Source organism: Tenrec ecaudatus, chromosome 2 (genome assembly GCF_050624435.1).
Source record: "Tenrec ecaudatus isolate mTenEca1 chromosome 2, mTenEca1.hap1, whole genome shotgun sequence".
NCBI lineage: Eukaryota > Metazoa > Chordata > Mammalia > Afrosoricida > Tenrecidae > Tenrec > Tenrec ecaudatus.
This window is the reverse complement of record NC_134531.1, coordinates 161,520,344-161,540,906: the sequence shown is the minus strand read 5'-3', so window position 1 is coordinate 161,540,906 and position 20,563 is coordinate 161,520,344. Positions and strand designations below refer to the sequence as shown.

The 20,563-nt window shown below is 42.1% G+C and overlaps 1 protein-coding gene and 1 pseudogene across 3 annotated transcripts in view; one reads left to right on the top strand and one right to left on the bottom strand.

The window, feature by feature from the left end:
* Positions 1–20,563, top strand: part of NMUR2 (neuromedin U receptor 2) — a 189,593-nt gene that overhangs the window by 131,664 nt on the left and 37,366 nt on the right. The gene's annotated exons all lie outside the window — the stretch shown is intronic.
* Positions 10,572–11,013, bottom strand: LOC142441077 (small nuclear ribonucleoprotein Sm D2 pseudogene; annotated as a pseudogene).

Sequence of the window (20,563 nt, the reverse complement as noted above, 5' to 3'; positions counted from 1 at the left end):
CTGACCTTAGATTCAAACAACTCTGCACCCACTGGCCTGAGGTTTTTCTTAATTCAGCATCATTTCTTGTGACTGTGAATCTTAATAGGGACTTTTGGATTTGTATTGGACATATTAATTTGAGTTAGACTCAATGGGGATGCCTTCTTCACATATGATTGCTTATTGAATTAAAACCCTTTCTTATCTGTAGATGAATCTCTCTGAATATGTTTCTCTAGTCTACCAGTCTCAACACAAATGGGTTAGTGGGGAAGTGAAGTGGTATAAGATAGAGAATAAAATAAAAATAATGATAATAATAATAAGCAGCCTTTTGTATAGGCCAATCAATTTGTAAAATTAATGGGAAAACATTCTAAGAGGAGTAAGCAGAATAAATAGGTTTTGTGCAAATATATTTCATGAGGAAAAAAGAGAGAGGAGAAAGCTAATGGATGGATGTGCAGGGAAGAAGAGATGCAAAGAGACAAAAGACAGGTGTGTTTGGATGTGGGTGCTAAAGTTCTGTTTCTGTGGCAGCATATATTTGAGTGGATCACTGTACCGTGGAGGGGGCTTGGGGGAGGGGACATCCTTGTATGTGTGAGTGTGTTGGAATCTGTAGACCTGCCTGTTTTTTTCTTGGGGGAATGAGCATTCTCAGAAGGGTGGGGTCACAATGGAAGATAAAGTGAGGGAGAATTAGAAAAAAAATATTTCTGAGAATAAAAGTACAAAAACTGAAGAAAGTAAAATAGAAAAATAAAACTGCTTTGTGGATGAGGATTTCTGCTTTTTGTAGTGTTAGTATTTGTGTTGCATGGGGGATGGAGGGGATAGAGGGGGTACCTGGAAATAATGCAAGCAAGAAAGAGGAAGGAAAAAATGAAAAATGTCTGAACCACATTGCCCACACAGTCTGCTCTCTATGCAAGTCCTGAGACTCCAGTAAGGTAAGAAGTTTGGCTGTGGGTTGCATCAGGGGTTGGGAAAAATTGACTGTGCTGGGGAAGACAGGGTCTTACAGAAGTGGGTCAAGCTGCTGGTCAGTGGTAAAGGGGAGTCTGTCAGCAGTTAGTACTCTTCTCCTACTTTAAGAAAGTTGTGTCTACTTAGCTCTTAAAAAGTTGTTCTCCTCCATGCTAGGGAGTATAGGATATCCCTCCCAGTGGAAACTCTCTGAGAGTTGCTGAGATATTCCTAGTCTTGTTATCTGGTCGTCAGATTCCTGAGTCTCTCATGCTTCTTCTACATATTTTTATGGCAACACTGGAGCTTGAACATGGCCAAGATAGTTCACACCAGTTTCCTCCATTTTCAATCTACCTTCATCCTCTCCCTTGCGTATGTCTATTCTTTGTCTTATCTTTTTAATGACTTTTATTTCCACTTCATGTATAATATTCTTGATATTGTTTCACAGTTCCTCAGGTTTTTAGTCATTTGTATCCAATGTGTCAAATCCACTCTTGAAATGCTCTCTATATCAGGTTTGAGATACTCAAGATAGTGTTCAAATTCCAATTGAATATACATATGGAAAAAATAAGTTTGAACACTTACTTACACCATACAAGAAGGACAGTGTCCCTGTCAGATAAGTAGTGGACCGCTCACCAACAGATCACTAGTTCAAACTCAACAGCTGTGCTGTAGAAAAACATACGTGGTTTCCTGCTCCCATAAAGAGGATAGCCTCTTAAACCTTGTGAGCTGTTCTACCCTGTCCTGCAGGGTCAGCATAAGTCTGAGTCAATATGATGGCCATGGTTTTCGCCTTTGGTTACACCAGATACACAGATAAAAATAACTTCCTGATATATTAAGGCATAGAAGTTTTTTGTTTTAATTAATCATAGAGAAAATTATGAAAACTTCTTAATAATTTTGAAGATGGAAAAATTTCTTAATGAAGATGGAAAAGGTGTTTTCATGAAGAAAATGTAAAAGCTTGGAATGTATTAGGAGTAAGGACCTCTGTCCAAACAAAAATACTTTGTAAAGTAAAAGTATAATACTAGAATGAAGGATGTTTATAATATACATATCTGGCAAAGGATTCATGCCCTCACTATCTAAAGGACTACTGTAAATGAAACACACATGCAACAAGAAAAAAGCAAAATACTTAAATGAACACATCAAAAAGGTGACATTCAAATGACTAATTAAATTTTGAAATCTTGTCTCCTATTTTACAGGTCCTGATAGCATGATGTTTATGTATTTACATGGTGAGCAGTTTGAAGCCACCAGCTGCTCTTTAGAAAAAAGATGGGTCGTTCTATTCCCATAAAGAGTTATAATTCCAAAAACTCACAAGGGCAGTTCCACCCTTACCCTGTCCTATAAAGTTGCTATGATTCAGCATCAACTCAAAGGGGTGGGTCTACTATCTAATCATTAGTGAAATATACATTTAAATCACAATGTCCTCCCATTATGTACCCACTGCCCAAACCAAACCAAGCCCACTGCCATCCATTAGATTATGACTAATAGCAACCCTATAGGACAGAGCAGAACTGTTCCACAGGCTTTCTGAGGCTTTAATTCTCTTTTTCCCTCTGAGGGGCTAGTCAATTCAAACTACTGACCAATAATGTCACCCAGGTTTTTTATGTACCCACTTAAATTACTAAAGGAAAGAAAAAAAGAAAAGCATTGTGCTAGGCAGGGTAGAGTATAGAAACAAATTTAGGGGCACTTATATGTGTATAAGAGAGATTTATATCAAGAAGTAATGATATATCAAGCAAACATCCCAGCCCAGTCCAGATCAAGTCCATAAGTCCAATACTAGTCCATAAGTCTGATACGAGTCCATAAACCCCTCTTCTGACTCATGCAGCCCCACACAATGATACAGAATGCAGGAAGATCAAAGGCCAAGGGGTGCAAAGTCTTCTAAATCCAATACTGGTGGACACATCTCCAGGACTCTGGCTGCCATCAGTGTGGATTCAAATGGCTCATCAACCGGAAGGTGAAGCAGAGAGAGAGGCAGGCCAGCCTTCAGAGAACCATTTGTCTAGGTCGTGCCTCCAATCAATCTGCGACCTGATTGAAAGGCTAAACTCTGCTCACATATTCTTACAGGAACCGTGTTGGCACAAACTCTCACAAGCATAAATAGCCTAAATAAGTTTTTCCAATGGTGTTAGACAACAACAGTTGGAATTCTAAAACATTCCTTGTTAAGAGTATATATTATATTAATACACTGGAAAATTATTTGAGTATGGTATGTATTCCATGACTCAAAAATGACACACTTCTGCATTAACCCAATAGAAATGCATATGAGGGGACTTCAGAAAGTGTGTGAGCATACTACTAGATATAAAGCAATAAGCACATACATAATAGGAGTGAAAAAAAATGACTTATCTGACATAGCAATGACATATATGCCTCCTTCCAAATCCCCTTCTGAATCTGGCTTGAATTCCTGGCAAGACTTTGTCAATGACTGCTGTACAAAAACAATATGCAGCAAATTTTTACTAATATCTGAAATATTAGTGATATAACTTTCAGCATTAGAACAACATGAAAGCCAATAGGCAATACATCAAACTCGGAGATGTGTGATGGTTGAAGAGAAATATAGATAGAAAACGCAAGATTGTTTGAGACCATATTAATAAGAACCTCAGAATGTCATGTGTAGATACTTAAGCATCCTTCCCTAAATCAAGGTTTGGCAAAAATGTTACAGGTCAACCAGTAAATATATTAGACTTTGTGGACCATCGATCTCTGTTCCTACTACCTTACTCTCCCATTATAGAGTGAAAGCAATCATAGATAATATGCATGTGAATGATGTGGCTGTGTTCCAATAAAAACTGGTTTATTTGTATAAACCAGTAGCAGGCCATATTTGCCTATGGTAACAAATTGCAAATTCTTGCTATAAAAAAATGAGAGCCATGAAATGTCTGAACCTTTAGTGACATTTTGAGAACTGTGTTTTGAGAGAGTCATTCTGACAGCAAATGTGTTAGTCTGGGTAGATAGAGAAACAAATTTATAGGCACTCATAAGTATATAAGAAAGAGGCTTATATACAAGAGCAATTGAATATTGAGAAAACATCCCAACCCAGTCTAGATCAATCCATAAATCCAATATTAGCCTATATGTCTGATATCGATCTATAAAGGTCTCTTCAGACTCATGAAATACATGCAATGATGTTGAATGCATGTGGTTGGAAGTGGGTTTGAAGTCTTATGGATCCAGCGGCGTTGTAAGCATCTCAGTGCTGGCAGTGGCCTCTGTGTGGCTTCTCCAACTCCAGAGGTCAGGTTGCATCAGGGTAGGTCCATGTGGCTTCTCCAGCTCCCAGGCCATGGAGTCTCTCACTGTAGTGCCATGTGTCTTGTCAGTAGAGTATCTCCAAGGGAGTAAGCAGAGATAGAAAGGTGTCTCCCGCCTCCAAGGAGGAAATACAGGAGTTCCCAGAATTCTCAGGGGAAGACCATGTCCACAGAGAGGCCTCATTGGCTACAACCTAATTGACAGACAGACTACACCCCTTCACTCTTAATCCTCTCAAGTTCCAAATTGACACCAGATTATGTAACTACCATACCAAGTGATGGGGGAGACCACTGTACTTATCTACCAAGACATAACTGAGGGAGAAAACTCTGTGGATTAAGAGGAGGAGAAGAGTAGAGAGAATGCCAGCAACTCCCTCCAGTGATTTTGTCTCTTTATAATCATTGCCTCACTCACAAAAGTGAATCTAAATAGAAGATAAGAACCTTTTGGCGCTTCCCTTTTTGATAAAAACAAAACACACACGTACACACAAAGAATTGTGATTGTTTGGTTGATTAAAGCAGATTGGGCTTCATTGTCTAATTGGGCTTCACTGTGGTGCTTTCCAAGAGGCACACAAGCCTAATGCCATTCTCTGGGGATTCTCTGTGCAGGCATCTCCACATCCTGGGAGGTTGTCTCTTTCTGAATCATAGCAGCGAGGCCTGAGCCTGGAGTAGCTGGAGGAGAGACAATAGGAGCAGAATGCCATCTTCCATCTGCCTCCCTCTGCTCTTTTGTTATTAGCCGTCATAATGATTGATTATATTAAACTGGTCGGTACCTAAATTTGAGGTGACATTTGGTCTTTCAGATCTTGTTCACATCCATCTTGAACTGCCTCTGGCTTTGGTGCTTCTTCCAGTCCATTCTTACTTGGAAGTCTAAGGTCAAGACCCAGATCATCATAATTATTTTTGTCTGTACATGTATTTCAGGAAGGGTTAGATTCCCCGGGTGGGAAATATCTCGCTTCTTGGCTTCGTATGTGAAAGAAATTCATTACTGAAGCCTGGTTTATGAGCCAAGTGAGCTTTTATAAAGGATAGAAGAACTTTCAGGTTTTATAGATAAGAACACAGGCAACCTTGTGGGACTACACACCCACACATAGTGGGCTGAGGCCAGAGAAAAGGGGAGAGACCACCACCGCACAGCCGCGAGGAAGGCAGAGAAGCAGTGGGAAACGAGAGGGTGCTCTCCAGGTTCTGGCCTTTTGGGGCCTGCGACTGGGAGGTGTGATCCATGGCACTGGTTGATCCCATTTGCCGAATTAAGCCCACCTAGCCTAGATTGGGCAATCCAGGTGTACTGCCCACCTAGGTGAACCGCCCCTTCCTGGCTCGGGGCCTGAATTGGCACATACTCGGTGGACACCCTGGTCCTTGTTCTGCTACCTAACAGAAGAACACAGAAGAAGAAGTAGCTAGGCTAAAGAAGGATTTGTGTATTCCTGGGCCCTCTGGCCAGATACAACCATCATACCAGTATGAGTATCCATTGTCGTCAAATTGACTAATTCTTGGTGAACCCAGGTGCTCCACGGGGTTTCCAATGGCTGGTTTCCCACAAGCAGATCATCAGGTCTTCACTCTGAGGTGCCTCTGGTTTGGCTCAAGCTTCTAATCTTTCCATTAGCAGCCAAGGGTATGGACTGCCTATTCCACCTAGGGACGCCACTATCACAGCAGCCACCTTGAGAACACCCAGTCTTCCCTGAGCTACTATTAGTCCACTTTCCAGGCTAGTCACCTTGACAAATGAACAGCAGGTTTGGAAGGGCTTGCCCTAAATACACTTCTGGACAAAGGAGAAAATTGGTTAAGGAAATGTGTTCTTCCCTCCTGTCTTGCCTTTGGTCCTTGTACCTTCCCCACTACCTCCATTGAGTTAGTTAGAGTGATACGTAGCAAAGAGAGGCAGTGAGAGTGCATGAACCACCCCTGACATCTGTATTTAGATGAAATGCTCACCGCTCCTGAAGATAACAAAGAAAAGCACGTGGCCTCCCACTCTGCATTCTTTCCTCACAGGCGGTTCCTCTCTCCCCTACCCCTGCTTCAGGCAGACACAGTCACCTTGTTAATCATTCTACCTGCATCACAAAACATTACCTCCATGACCGCAAAATAGCAGCCTCATTACTGGAACCGGAGCCTGCAGTCTGATGGATTTCCCCAAAGGCCCCCAAACCTTTCCATTTTATTACCATGTCACTCCTCATTTTAACACATATTAATCACAAAGATACATTTTTCTTGGGGTATGGATTTAAGTGGCCTTCTCCAAGCACTTGGTTAAGACTGGTTCGGGGGAGGAGTAAAAAGGAATGATTAAATTTCCAAAGTCAGGCCCCTATCCCAATTTGTATATGCAGAAAAGAGGCACTGTCTGCAAATTTCAAAACTGTATTACAGAGCCGTTCCTTTTGTGGTTAGGAAACGGTAATGCACATTAAGAAGGGTCTGCGGTGAAATCATCCTGATTTTAAGTATGTCTCTATTTTATACTATTGTGAGACATTGGACAGATGAATACACCTACTGAATCCAATTCCCTCATCAATAAAATAAGAATGCCTCCTTCCAAGGTGCCTGAATCCAGATAGTACTGAATCCAGTTTTCTTCCCAAGGGAGGTACAATGTATACATTGTTTTTGTGGCTGAATGCCAGAGTCACCCCCAATGCATGGAGAGCCCATGCACAGTGTAAGCACATGCTCTTTGTTCTTGTTGCAGCTTTATGTTTTGAATGAAACATTGTGATTTTAGGGGTATTCATTGGCTGCTTTTTGGAAATAGATCACTGGAACTTTTCCTAGTCTATCTTATGCTGGAAATTTTGCTAAAATCTGTTCCACATCTTAGCAACATATAAGTGCACACTGTCAGGCTGTGCATGAAGTTCATTGGCTGGGACTCAAACTCATGTCTTGCACATGGTAGATAAGAATTATACCACTGACGATCACTGTCCTCATCTGCATACATTAGCCAGCCTTTTTTTTTCTAAGATCATTTTACTGGGGGCTCTTATAACTCTTATAACAATCCATACACCCATTGTATCCAGCATTTTTGTACATATGTTGCCATCATCATTTTCTAAACATTTACTTTCGATTTGGGCCCTTGGTATCAGCTCCTCTTTTTCTCTCCCCAACCCCCCAAACCTTGTGAACCCAATTGCAATTTTTCACGTCAGCCTCCATCCTCTTCCCTCATCCCAAAGCCTGAATTTCCAGATATCTGATCAGCAGAACATTAGTGGAATATGACTTAAGAATAAGCTTATTAGCTCTTATGAGAAGAGACACTACTACTGTGACATTGCTGGGGCTGAGCTCAATGTAGTAAGTTCATAAGCATAAGTTATGACTGGTAAGAGGGATAACAACACTGGGCCCAGTATCAGGGGTCTGAATTCTAAACTTAGCTCTGCCACTAAATGACTGTGGGACAAAAAGCAAGTCACATGCCAGCTCAAAGTCACAGACTCCCGAGGTATTAAATGAGGATAATAGGCTAGATATCTTCCAAAGTCCCTTTCACCCAGGGAGCATGTGTCTACACTACTGGATCCTTTATTTGTCCTTTGAGTTCAGCCCTGTAAGGTCACAATAATCACAGTTATTCTCCTTCAAGCTAATAAGCTTCCCCCTGTGTGATATTCCACTACTGTACCTCTGGCCACATCTCTGGAAAGTCGCTAGCCTGTACTCTTGGAGGATAGTTAATGACTAAGTACAGGCATATTGTATTAAAGCAGGAAACCCCCATGTATGCCATCAGTTAGAAATCTTTAACAGCAAGAGAACTTCCTTAATTCTTACAAGGAAAGGATGTAAATAGTACAGTAGTGGATAGTCCTCTGAATTAAAATAGGATTAGTGGATGTCATGAATGTCATGGGCAGGTGAACTCATTATAGAGGGTCTGGAATGTTCCATAGAAGGAAGATCTGAACTGGCTTTTGCTTGTCCACACTTAGGATGACTCAGCTTCAATTCCTCGTCTTCATTATATGTTTCTACTAAGATTCACTTTCTAAGGAACAACGATCTGCTTAGTTTGGTCCTTCCTCTTCTGTGGTGGGAGAACAGACTGCCTTTTTTTGGCAACCCAACCAATTCGAGAGGGGGGCTGTTCTGCTTTGGCAGACCAAATAGAATAACCCAATGTCAAGCGGGGAATGCTGTATTCTACCAAGAAGGCATGGTCACTCATCTGTCCTGTAATAAGAAAGGAGTTTATGTGAATTAGTCCTCGTAGGCTTTAAATTGTTAGGTTGCCACTGCTGTGGGATCAACAGGTTTGCCAGTATAGTTTCCTCAGTTAGAGAAGAAATTGGCTCTCACTGCCATTGAATCAATGTCACTCTGTAGGGCAGTGTACAACTGCCTTGTTGAGTTTCAGAGACTGTAACTCTTTACAGAAGTAGAAAGCCCAAACCTTCTCCCTTGGAGTGACTGGAGGATTAGAACTTCGGACCTTGTGGTTAGCAGCCCAGTGTGTAACCACTAGGATACCAGGCTCCAAGGCTGGGTTGTGAAAATAACACAACTCATACCCCTTTGGTTGTTCTTAGTAAAGTTTCAGAAGTAAATAACCGCCAAAACCAAACCTATTGCCTTTGAGTTAATGCTAACTCATGGCAGTCCCATGTTAGACAATAGCCCTGAGATCCAAAGGGTTTTGTCAACTGTCATCTTTATAGGAGGAAATGGCCAGGCCACTTTCCCATAGTGGGTGAGTTTGAATGACCAACCTTCCAATTAGTAGTCAAACACAAAGGATTTGCAGCACCCAGGAACTTTTTCAAAAGTTTGTAGCTTTCGATAAATAAAAAGATAAATCACAGGATGTTTTAACTTCAAAATTGGGCAGGGAGAGAAAATACAATAGTGCTACTTCCTGAGGCTTATATATGTTCTATGAAGAATCTGTGTTTAATGAGAAATGAAAAAGACCTCAAACCCATCTCAAAAAGCTGGAAATCATATTTCTTCTTCTGAAAAAATGGTTTCTATTTCTGCTTCACTCCTATAGGGGAGGGTGAATGGCCTTAAGGTTTGGTATTTTTTCAAATATTGAACTTACATATGAAGCTTTAGACTAAGCCTATGTTGCCTCTCAATAGTTCCAGCCCCTGATTCACTGCAGTGATAGACAGACGTGCCATGGTTCCCAGCCAGTAAATTAAATGGTCCAATAGTTTTCTTTTACTTAGGTATACTTAAGCTCTGAGTGTGATGGTTAATTATAAAAGTCAAAATCAAGAGAACAGAATCATGTCATATGATAGCAGAAAGCTTCTGTGTGTATTTTCCTCCGGATATGTGTGTACATGTATAGTTTGTGCTCCACTATCCACCCGAATGTTGGCAGCTCAAACCCACCCAGTGAAAGAGTAGAAGAGAGACCTGGTGAGCTGCCTTTGTAAAGATTTCTGCCAAGAAAGCTCCCTAGAGCAGTTCTACTCTCTAACACAAGGGGGCGTCGCCAGTTAGAAACAACTGAGTAGCAACTCGTTTGATTTTTTAAAAATATAAACACACACACACACACACACACACACACTTGAACAAATGTATTGCAACAAAATCACAGAAAGCTTTCTGAAACAAAAATATCAAAATATGCAGGTATTGCTTCTCAATCTCAGTGTATTCTCCACACACTTCTGAAGGTAGCGTTTTCATGTCTCTAACTTCCCCCAAGTATTCTAAGACATTTGATATCCACAGTGTTAAAGCAGCACGTTTGGCATCCTTCAGGCACTCAAGTTGAGCTCTCTTCAAGTGTTCATTGAGTTGGGGGACAGAATAGTCTCAAGGGCAAGATTAGGACTTTAAAGTGGACAGGACAAGGTGTCCCAATGAAATTCTCACAAGATAGCTCTTTCTACCCTTGAAAAATGACCACTAGCACTGTCGTTATGAAAAAAAAAATTACCCATTGCAATTTCCTGACCTTTTCACATGAACATAGTTTTTCATTTTCTTTCTCTTTTTAAAAATCATTTTATTGGGGGCTCTTACATCTCTTATAATAATCCATCCATACACCCGTGGTTCCAAGCACACTTGTACATATGTTACCATCATCATTTTTGAAATATTTTCTTTCTACTTGAGCCCTTGTTTTTTTTCCTCCCTCATTTTTTTCCCTCCCTCCATCACCCTCCCTCATGAACCCTTGATAATTTACATTTTTTTTTCCAAATCTTACACCAACTGCTGTCTCTCTTCACACACTTCTTTTTTTTTTTAACAACAAACACTGGGCATTTATTCTTCGGGAGATGCGGGGCAGGGCTTCCCGGCGTGGCGGTGCGGCCCTATTTGCCAGCGATAAGTGGGTTCCGCAGCACCACGATGACGGAGTCGCCTCGCAGGAACATCTTGGAGATGTAGCGGTCTTTGTTGACGGGCTTGGACTTCTTCTTGCCCTTGCCGCTCTTGGGGACCTCGGTCCACATCTCCTTCACGTTCTCCGGCACCATGCTGCAGTGCCTGTCGAAGGCCTTCACGCGACCCAGAAGCTTGTTGTTGTTGCGGCGGTTGATGAGCACCTGGGTGTTGTTCTTGACCGACTGCGTGAGCACGGAGAGGGGCCCCGTGTTGAACTCCTCCTCCTCCCCCCGCTTCTGCAGTTCCTCCGGGTCATCTCGTTCTTGGGCTTGTTGAGGAGGCTCATGGTGCTTAGCTTAGCTGCGTTCTCCGATCAACTCCGTCTTCTCCGCGTTGCTTCTGCCTTTTCTCTTCACACACTTCTAATAAGCCTTTGTGGTTGTCCTGTGTCCTTCAAGAAAATCTTTCAAGATTACACCTTTGGAATCCCCCCCAAAATAGTAGCCACAGAATTCTGAGCAGACTTTTCTGCCTTGAAGGTAACTGGCCCAACAGATCCCTTTAGAAGCCACTATTTGGATTGTCCCTTATTTCCGAAGCTCTCTTCCAGTAAAAACAAATTCACTGCAATTAAGTTGATTCTGACTCATAGTGATCCTATGAAACAGAGCAGAACTGCTCCTCTTTGGGCTTCTGCTATTTTGAATCTTTATAGGAGTCGACATTCTCTTCGTCTTCTCTAAGAGTCACTGTTGGGTTTGAACGGCTGACCTTGTGGTTAGCAACTCAATGTGTAGCCTACTAAGCCCAGGGCTGCTGAAGGACCGTAGCAAGACTAAAACAAATGCATTACTGAGAGACTGTCTTCAGTCCCCCTCTGATTTCTGATTGCAGAGAGACGTTCAAACACATTCTGTTCGAATAAAACCATACATATATGACACTGGGATTCTAGTACAACAATACATTCGATATACCCTTGTGTGTGTGTGTGTGTGTGTATGCGTGTGTGTGTATGCGTGGTGTGTTTGCATGCGTGTCTGTGTTGGTTTTGCTGTTAGGTGGCGGTTGATTCCGTTCTGACTCATAGTGACTACGTCCAACAGAAAAAAGCAATGCCCAGTCAGGCATCATCCTCACAGTTGTCCGTATGCTTACTCCCGTTGTTATAGCCACTGTGTCAGTCTGTCATTGAGGGTAGTCCTCTTTCCAGCTACTCTTTCACTTTATCAACCATGACACCCTTCTCCCGGGACTGGTCTCTCTTGACAACATGTCCAAAGTACATGAGACGAAGTCTTGCCATCCTTGTCTCTAAAGAGCATTTGGGTTGAACTTCTACCAACACAGATTTTTTGTTGTTGTTCTTTTGCGAGTCCACGGTACTTTTAGTGATCTTCAGTAACAACATAGTTCAAATGCTCTGGTTTTTCTTTGGTCTTTCAAACGTCAGGGTTTGAGGCAAGTGTAATGCTGGCTATGCTGGCTAAGGCTATGTGTTGACAGGGCAAGTTGATGGTTCTCAGGGCTGTAGCAGTTCTGTAATGATGTCATTGGATAGTTATGTAATGATTTAGTCACCCTCTCTTGAGTGATCTGATGTGTGTCTTCTCCCTTTCCACTTAATGCTAATTTTCACACATAACCCGGTCTTTGGAACTATGCCAACAAGAAAGGAGTGGATGTGTACACACACTAAGCTGCTGTCATGAATTGAATTTTCCTCTTAGAATGTACAGCATGGCTATGCCCTGATTCTCAGTATTTGTTATTATTCTCCATTTTGTGATGTGGTGCAAATCCTAATCTCTGTGCTGTTAATGAGACAGAACCAGATGTAGCTGAATTAATAAGGCATGATGAAATCTACAGGACTAGGTTGTATCTGGAATCAACAGACTCTGAGATATAAAAGATATTCAGCAAGTGAACACAGATCAGAAGAACCCATTACCACTGATGAAAAAGAGTCAGGTGTGCAGTGAGTCCTGTGGACAAGGGGTTCCTGCACTGCAAAACTCCTAGTGGTGGGATCGGTGCTAAGATACAGGGAGGTCTCTAAGGATACATACAGGGAGAGCTCTAAAAATACTGGGCCTATACATGCTGAAAGGAGACAAGAACACTTTTTCTTCAAAAACTAACAGAAAGAGAACTCTTTCCCCTCAAGCCAACACTCTGATTTGCACTTTTCTGCCTACCACATTGTAGAGGAATAAATTTCTATTGGTTAAAGCCATCAACCGTGGTATTTCTATTACAGTAGTATTAGCAACATGATCCAAGCCATGGCATTTTCAATAGCCTCATATGCATGTGAATGTTGGACAATGAATAAGGAAGACTGAGCAGGAATTGATGCATTTGATTTATGGTGGGAGCAAAGAACCATCAACTTTCTAGAGAATAAAAAGGTCTGTCTTGGAAAAAATCAGAATGCTCCTTATCAGCAAGATTGGCAATGTGATGTCTCACATACATTGAACATGTTAGCAGACACCAGCCCCTGGAAAAGGATATCAGTTGGTAAAGTGAAGGGCAGAGAAAACAGACGGAGGCCCTCAGGAGATGGGGTGACCCAGTACCTGCAACAGTGGACTCAACCATAAGAATCATTCAGGATGGGGCATTGTGCTTCCCTTGCTTATTGTGTAGCATGCAGCCCCATTGCTTTATCACTCCATTCCCCATCCTTTGAATGACCAAATCTTGTTGACCTTGTAAAGTACTGAGGAGGAAGTAGCTCCTTCAGTACTTTCCTTATTAGTTTGCTAGGTTTCATCTGACACTTTGATTCTCCTTCAAAAGAGTGGTTCCCACACTCTGATGCACAGATGCTGTCACTTAGAGAGGTTTTAGGATTTATACGCAATTCAATCAGGATATCTGCGGAGGAGAATGAAGCCGGTAGAGTGTTCTTTACTTTTCTGACAAACACATCAGGAGAGGATAAGTAGACTGGCAAGCCTTTTCTATGTCTTTCCAAATGCTGTCTGGAATCAATTTATTGACCACTTCTTTCAAGTCATTTGTCTGCACCTCTCGGGTCATGATTTCCGTCTTTTTTTTTCGGATTTGGCGGACCTGCAGGTGCTGAGCATAAGAGGTCTTCCCGAATCTGATTATTGCGTTTTCTAGAAAAACCAACACAGAACAGACGAAGTAGATACCCATTGGTAATCTTGACATCAACAAGCGCTTCATCATGGTCTGCCATTTCTTGACCGTGGGGCACACCTTGTCCCGTGTCAGGTTGATGCCGTGGAAGTTGGTTAGGCAGTTTTTTCCCTGAACATCCTCGGGGTCATTTACTTAAATTTCCTAAAGGCAACCTCATCGTTCTGTAGATCAGCAAGGCTCACTTCAAAAACTCGACCCTTGAGGCCATCAGATGCAATTCAGGTTCCTTGAGTCCTGGTGACTAGTGTTTTCCCAGTACTTCTTATATTGAACATAGCGGGTGCTTTCACACCATACCAATCTTTCTTAGAAAACGGACAAACCACTTTCTTCTTAGCTCCTTTTTTTTGCCACCTTTGGTAAGGCGCTTGTTCTTGCCAACCGCCATGGCGTCGTGCAGAGAGCCAAAAGGGCTCATACAACTTTTGATAAACTATAATCCTGCCATTAGAATCACGTTACATTAAAGCTAACACAAGCATCGATTACCATCTAACTCAACCCTTCCTACTCTGGAACCCAGAGAAAAGAACATTCTCACAACTGCTCAGTAAATTAATGGTCATTCCAGAACCTATGCGAAGAATCCAAATGCATGTCTCAGTACTCATCCTATTATTTCTCATTTTCTCCCTGCTATTTCTGCGGTGACTAAAATGTCTACAATGGAACTTATCTCTGCCTAGTCCATTACAGCAGCAAGTGGCTCTGCAGAAATCTCAGTGATCATCCACGAATTCCCTATACCTGGGTCTAGGTGTCAGCAAGCCCTTTAAAGTTTATCTGCAACATCTATCATCACTCTGTCCACATACAGCCTTCTCCACCGTCCATGGTCCTGCTCAAAGTCATTATCAGTTCTAGCTGGACACATGGCTACAACTTCCTAGCTGGGTTCCTTTCTCTACAGGTGTTTGGTTTGCATGGTTAGAAGGTGAGCAAGATTATGTAACTCTCTTGTTTAGGAAACTTTTCAACTGTTTTCTATTGCACTCAAAGCTTATCTTCCTTACTGGGGCCTACAGGCTCTGACAGGTCTGGGTCCTGCCCCACTCCAAGCTCAGTTAGGCTACTCCACATTCCCTTGGTCAGCTCAGGTCACAGTTTACTTTAGGTCCCTCATGTACGCACTACCTTTGAATCAATATCCTGACTAAGAGTGACCCCTATGGTAGAAAGGAGGAGCCCCTGTTACTTAGTGGATGTAAGTGGGGCTGATGATCACAAGGTCAGCAGTTAGAAATCACCAGTCACTCCTTGGGAGAATGATGGGGCCGTTGTTCCCGTAAAAAGTCACAGTCTCGGAAATCACAGGGGCAGTTCTACCCTGACCTATAGGGTCACTGTGAGTCTGCATCGACGCAAAGGCAGTGAGTGTAGTGTTTTGGTTTTTACATGACAGAGTAAAATTACTTCATAAGGTTTCCAAAGTTATAAATATTGATGAGCGCAGACTCTCTCCCAAGGAGTGGTTGGTAGATAGTGCTGACCTTCTGGTTATCAGCCTACGCTTAACCCACTGTGCTTGCTGTTCTTTTAAAAAAATTGTTTTATTAGGGACTCATACAACTCTTATCACAATCCATACATGCATCAATTGTGTAAAGCACATCTGTACATTCATTGCCCTCATCATTCTCAAAGCATTTGCTCTCCTCTCACTATGCTTTCTAAATCCTCTCCAGCACTAGCACTTTGCCTTCAACATTTTCTGCCAAAGACGCTGGCTCCTCCCACACGGTTCCATGTATCCTATCTGCGTCTTCTCACTCTTCAGGCCACAGCTCCAAGAGTCCACCTTTCTGTTTCTCCTGGTGACTTTTGTCTCAGTTAGGCCAACTGTTGTGATATTCATCTGCCTCCTCTTTATTTCCCTTCTAACACTCAACACCCTTGGAATTATTTCATTTACATATTGTTTTCTTGTTTGTCTCCTTTGCTGACTCTGAGCTCATTAAGGGAAAAAAATAACAACTGGATTTGCTTATTATTAAATTTATTCCTGGTACCTAGCAGAAGGCTTGTCCATTACAGAATTATGAAGGAATGAATGAACGAATGCGAGAGAGAGAATGACATACCTTACCCTGTCTTCTTGGATGTCTCAGGACAAGACTAGGTGAATGACCAAGCCAGAAGTAGCATGCAACTTTTCCGATGCTAAATCTAAAATCTGTACTCAGATTATGCTATCTTTGAAGGCAATCAAGAACAGCATTTTCTATTCCCAAATAATCTCTTGGCACCTTCTAACCCCAAACATTCCTGACATGGCCAGACCCATCACTTTATTTTGTGTGTAACATTTTATGAGAAAAATTTCAGTTCAAAACCACCAACTGCTCTGCAGGAAAAGGACCAACTTTCTGCTCTCTAAAATAGTCAGGCTCAGAAACTCCCAGGGGCAGTTATACCCTGCCCTCCAGGGTTGCTATGAGTCGGCATCAACTCAATGGTATGAGAGAAAGGAAAGAAGAAAGAAATCAAGGTTATAGTGAATGGAAAGGGAATTTGAAGATCTCAAAGTACTGAGATACACACAAACACACACACACACACACACACACACACACAGGACTGTATTATTGCAATTACCCTGCTTTAAGAGTCACGGACATGTTGTACTGTTTCAAGTCTTTTACCTTTCTCAGTTCTAGCTCTAACGTTTCTTCTTTATTTAACAAAGAAGAATAGCTGTCATTTATTAATTACGTTCTCCATGCTAGTTTGTTTATGAATCACAGTTCTGCTTTGCACCACACCCACGCATTTAGGATGTCCATTTTGCAGATGACAAGGTCAGGCTTGGGGGTAGGCTAAGAACCCCTCTTCACACAGCACAGTGAGTACTCAGAAAGCTGAGATTCCGACACAGTTCCACCCACCTGATTCCAAAGCCTTGAGCTGTTTTCCGTCTTACCAGACAACCTTCTCCACTCTGAGGAAGAGGTGTCAGGCAGCAGGGAAGAGATCAGGAAGCCTCACCAACACTTGGACCACAGGCACATTTTTAGCTGCTTTACTAATGAAGTGGCTGTGAGAAACCATCGTGGAAAAAGAGCTGCACCTGTTTACAAATGGTCTCCAAACCTGGCCCAAGTGTACATGCACATGCTTTTTCATTGGGGTGAAGTATACATAATCTAAAATTTGCCATTTTAAAAACAGAAAATCAGTGACAATTCATAATTCACATTGCTGCACAACCAGCTCCCGATCATTCACATCAGCCTCAAAGGAAACCCCTGCTCATTGGTGGGCAGCGTTCATTCCCCCACCAGTCAACACCTGGCAACCACTCATCTGTTTTCTCTCCCTATGAATTTATGTAAACTCTCTTAGCTCATTCTTGTTTATGACACTTGGACAAACCTTTGAAGGATACCTCTTTCAAGAAACAGCAGCTCCCTGTCTGCTCAAGATTCTACCAAGAATTTTCCCGTGGCTCCCAGGGAGCGACCTGCTAATGAACTAATTGAAGGGTACAGGACCTGGTTAAGAGTCAGCTCCTACCCCAGTGGAGCCATTGCACCAGCAATTGAAGATGCCCCAGACCATTGATGCCCATTAGAACCAGATCTCTAGGGAAAAGATAGGCCTTTCAGGAATAGAAGTGGCAGAGCTTCAAGGCCAAACAAGTGGGCCAAGAAAGGAGTTTGAAGTTAGACAGACATGAATATAAAGAAAACAAACACCCTGACAACTGGACCAATAGATAGATAGATAGATAGATAGATAGATAGATAGATAGATAGATAGATAGATAGATAGATAGATAGATAACATCATGAAACTTGGAGAAAGGGGAAATGTGCGATACTAACACTGAAGGAAATAGAACTGGGACTTATTCCCTGACAGGTACAGAGGGAGTCTGGAAGACTAGTACTCCATGGCAGGAAGACCGCCACTCTGGTAGTTGGAGATACAGTCCAGGTACATGTGCCTGTGGTAGTCTATCATTTCCACAGTTTCTCCCTTAAAGCTGTGCTGCCTTAAAGTGAGCGCATGGTTGATTCGTTCGCCCTACAGAAGCAGACATTCCTATTTGCTCCATTTCCTCCCGCTGTGGCATCCAGCCTCTTTCACACCTTCCTCCAATAGCAGATGGACTTAGGGAGACTTTATCCCCAGTGCCTGGATTCAAAATGTTTGCTATAAGTCTGAATTTTGGGCTATATTAATTGGATCATGAAGTTTTGCCTTCACAGCTTTCAGTGTATAGAAAATAACCATGTAGCCAATGTGACTCTTTTGAATTTTATGTATAAAACAAAAGGGGGAATTGTGGGAAACAGAAGGATTTGTCCAAAGTTGTCTCCCCGCAAAATATGCCAAATTTAACTGCTTGCAAATGACAATACACTTGGAGGTCATCAGAAGTAGATCAGGGGTTATTCTCCATAAGGGTTATCAGCCATCTAGAGCAAGCAGTCACCACTGTTGATCCTACAACAAATAGGGCCCACTCCCTTCTGATAAGGATAGCAGGTGACTGTTTCCTTCTAGGAGATCTCAGGGAGGTCAAGCCCACCCAAGGGTGGCCAAGGTTAGGCCACCATCCTGAATCTAGGATCTGCCCTTCTTGTCACAAGTATATCCTCTAGCTCCACCCCTTCCTATCATGTGTACACCCCTAGCTCATCCCCTTCCTATGCCACTTCCTGTGACATGTGGTTACCTGCAATCACACCCCACTAAGTAGATATAACCCTTGGTTAGCAATAAACAGGGTGCTCCAGTCTCCTGCCTGGGGGGAGAAAAAAGAAACTTGGAGAAAAGATTAAAATTGTCAAGGATTTAGTTTACTTGGATCCATAACCAGCACTCATAATAGCCCCAGTCAAGAAATCAAAGGCTATATTGCATTGAATAAATCTGCTGGACAGACCACTTCAATGCATGAAAGGTAAAGGACGTCACTTTGAGGACCAAGGTGTATCTGACTCAACAATGTGTGTTTTCTTTCTTTCTTTCTTTCTTTCTTTCTTTCTTTCTTTCTTTCTTTCTTTCACTCTTTCTTTCATTCTTTCATTCTTTCTTTCTTCTTTTTAAATAAATCATTTTATTGGGGCTATTACAGCTCTCATAACAATTCATATATCAATTTTATCAAGCACATTTCTACATATGTTACCATCATCATTTCCAAAACATTTTCTTTTTACATGAGCCCTTGGAATCAGCTCCTCTTTCCCCCCCACCCTTCATCCCTCCCTCCCCACCTCATGAACATTTGATAACTTATAAATTATTTTTATTTTCATATTTACACCCAACATTGTCTCCCTTCACCCATGTTTCTGTTGCTTGTCCCCCTGGGGGCATGAGGGTGTTGCCCGTCGATCATTGCAATTGGTTCTACCTTTCTCCCTCTACCCTCATGGTATCTCTACTCTCATTATTGGTCCTGAGGGGTTTATCTGTCCTGGACTCTATGTGTTGAGAGCGCTTATCTGTATCAGTGTACATGCTCTGTTCTAGCCAGATTTGTAAGATGGAACTAGGGTAATGATAGTGGGGTGGAGGAAACATTAAAGAACTAGAGGAATGTTGTGTTTTGTTGGTGCTATACTGCACCCTAGCTCTCTGGCTGGCTCATCCCTTCCTTGTCACATTTCTGTGAGGGGATGCCAAATTGACTACAGATGGGCTTTTGGTTTCCATTCTGACTGCCCTCGTTAGAATCAAAACTGTTGTTTATATTGGGTCTTCTGATGCCTGATAGCTGAGCCCATTGACACCATGTGATCACTTGGGTTGGTGTGCTTCTTCCATGTGGGCTTTGTTGCTTCCCAGCTAGATGGCCATTTGTTTAACTTCAGGCCTTTATGACCCTAGATGCTATATCTTGTAATAGCCAGGTACCATCAGCTTTCTTCACCACATTAACTTATGTACCCATTTTGTCTTTGATGATCATGTTGGAAAGGTGAGCATCAGAAAATAGCAGGTAATTAGAGCAAAGAATTCTTGCATTGAGGGAGTATTTGAGTAGATGCTCAATGTTCGTCTACTACCTTAATACTTAACTTGTAAATATATGACATAGACCTATATCCCTGTATATATTTACATATAAATATAGACATGTTATAACATTATAAATGTCTTTTGCCTCCTACTTCTTTCGTCTATTTCTTTGGACTTTCCTCCTGTCCCACTATCATGTCCAACCTTGATTTGGCTCTCTGTACTTCCTTTTGTACTTGGCACTTGAGCAAACCCACCAGGCATTCCATTCCCTCCTGAACATCAGTTTTAGATCTCTTGTTGTTCCCTTGTCCCTAATTTTGTTGGCTACCCCCTTCCTTTCCCCCACTTCTCCCTCTCCCCTGTCCCCCTGGAATCATCAGTCCCATTGTTTTCTCCTCGGGATTATTTATCCTGCCTCTCTTTTATAGATAGACATGGGAGAAAAAAAGGAAAACAAATGTAGTTTATTATAGTTCCAGGTCTATCTGCTGACCCTTATGAATGCTTTCTGATTGGGTCTGATGCAGTGCCAATCCCTGCCTCACCCCCACCCCACCCCTCAGTCCATATCTTCAATCACCTCATATGTATATGAAAGCTGGTGATAAATAAGGGAGACTGGAGAACAAATAGTGCATTTGAATTTGTGATGCTGACAAAGAATATTGAAAATACCATGGACTGCCAGAAGAACAAACAAATCTGTCTTGGAGGAAGTCAACTAGCATGCCCTTAGAAGT